We start from the raw sequence: 2,295 nt of genomic DNA on the forward strand, positions 1-2,295 counted from the left end.
GTGGTATCAGATCGTTCCAGGTGTTTCAGCAAAACCTTGTCCCTGATGCTATCTCTGCTCCTCCACTAATTCCAGAAATGTTCATATGGGGACAAAAAGCAGTTACGAAATGAGAACCTGCTTTCAAATTCAGAGAGGGTGCAGACAGCTTTCTATCCTCCCTCCCACCTCTGAGCAGCTTTGTGGCTAATTTAGTTCCCAAATGCATCACAGACTCCCAAATCCACTGCATCCGTGAACTCCAGGGCTCAAATGGAAAAGTGGCTTTTGTGTTACCACAACATGCTGATGCTTCTGAGGCTGCTCAGCAAAACACAGGCTTGGCACCGCAGGAAGGAGCAGTGGAAATATTTTGGTTACACGCAGGTGGAATTAAACAGATGTTTGAAAAATGAAAAGCTGCTTTTTTAAGTATGTCAGTGTTGCTGCTCCAGATGAAGCACGATGAACTGGAGCACCTGGAAGCCTTGGTAACAGATTTCTTAGAGATTTCACCCAGGGAGCGATCAAATAATATGCCTTTCTTTTATGACAGAAGTTAAGCTACAGAGTATGGCTTACAGCTGCAAGGTGTTCAGACGGAGGACCTGCCTGCTCTCTGAGGCAGAGCAGATTATGGGCCGATGAAAATGCAGCCCTCTCCTCTGCCCCATTTCTCAGCTTTTTGACATCACTTTTGCTCCCTGAAGCATAAAATTCACTGTTGTATTCTCAGAAGAGCAGGTGAGCAGACTCGCTTTTGCCTGATCAAAACCCAACTACTGGGAAAGGCTTTTGGGCTGCAAAGATCCTTTGAACGATCCCATTGTGTTTGAAAGGTCACGAGGCTCCCGGCACACCCGTGCAGGTGTTTGTGTGTACCCAGCCTATGTGTGCAAATATCCCAGGGTTTGAGGGTCCTGGCACCTCTGCTCGGGGCTGTGGAGCCTTCCACACCCTGGGACGATGCAAGGGACCATCCTTGTACTTCCCCATCCTCGTGCTTCAGGGTGTACGTGCTGGTTGAGGCTGGGAAGACCCTCAGATGCTTTGGGATCCGTTAGCTGCATGGAGAGGTCTTTTTGCATCTTGGCGTTCAGGCTGCCACAGACAGCCGGTGCCACACCTGCTCCTCTCGCCCCGCCAAGAGGGCGAGGGGCTTTGGCACAGCAGACCCCGGGTGTCCCTTAGCTGCCGAGAAGCTGGGGGCCGGGCAGCATCAGGGCTACGCTGCAGGCACTCACCGCCGGCAGTAATTATGTGGTAGCTGGGTGAGATTAGGCAGGCTGGCAGGCAGCCCGTGTCTGCGGTGCTGTGAGAAGAGCTTGGCTCCCAGGGAGAGGGCTGGGGAGCGCGGAGGGAGCGGGGGCCAAACCTCGGCTCGGTGGCTGCAGCTGGACTGACACCCCAGGCGTGCTGAGAGCTCGACCTTCCCTTACTGCGCTTCTCCGTGTCACAGGAGGATTGCTTGCCGGGAGACGATTCGTGACCGCGGGCATCACCATGGATTGCAGGCAGCAATCTCTTCCCGGGCTCTGTCTGTTCTGCCAAGCACAGGGGCTCTTCAGCTGACTAAGTATCCGGTCAAAGAGGTGAGTTGATGTTTGGGAGCATCTCAGATTTTGGTGCTAACCTCTCTGCTGGACCCCTGAGACCGTGGGAGAGGACGGTCTTGGGGACTTGCGCTGACTAATTTAAGAGTTTGCATTTGCTGTCATCCAGCCAACACCACGTGCCAAAAATGACTGGAAGTCACCCCATGGTCCTGATGAAGGTTCACAGCTCCAGGCTGCAGCGAGTTTCTCTCCTGTCAGTCACTGCCTTTCCCCAGGCATCTTATTCCAGCCCAGGGAAGAGAATAGTGGGGAGCTGTAGCAAAGGACTCTGGGGAATGGGGAAGAGAAGTCTTATGCCAGAAGAAAAAGGAGGAAAAAAATCTCTTTCTCGAGCAGAAATCAAGCATCCACTGCTGAGGACCCTGGAGAGGAGGAGCACCCATCCACCAGGAACACGGGGAATAGCATGCACGACTCACTTCTCATTAGCTGCGCTTTGCCTCTCCCTGCGGACTGCTGGGAGACAGCAACGGCCCTTCCAAGTGGGTTTGTCTTGTCCTGCTCCCCTCCACTCTCCGCTTTCCAGAGCAGCTAAATCAACAGCCTCAGGGAAAATGAAAGGGGAGAAGACACAAAACTCCCATGAAAATCCAGCTAGTGTGGTGCTTCTCCTGCTGCCTGCAGGGTGCTTTCCTGGGCTCCTGCGAGCTTGGATTTTGCAGATTTGGACATGAGGATGCCGCTTTTGTGCCTCTCCCTC

The sequence above is a fragment of the Fulmarus glacialis genome, unplaced genomic scaffold (genome assembly GCF_000690835.1).
Source record: "Fulmarus glacialis isolate BGI_N327 unplaced genomic scaffold, ASM69083v1 scaffold17070, whole genome shotgun sequence".
Classification (NCBI taxonomy): domain Eukaryota; kingdom Metazoa; phylum Chordata; class Aves; order Procellariiformes; family Procellariidae; genus Fulmarus; species Fulmarus glacialis.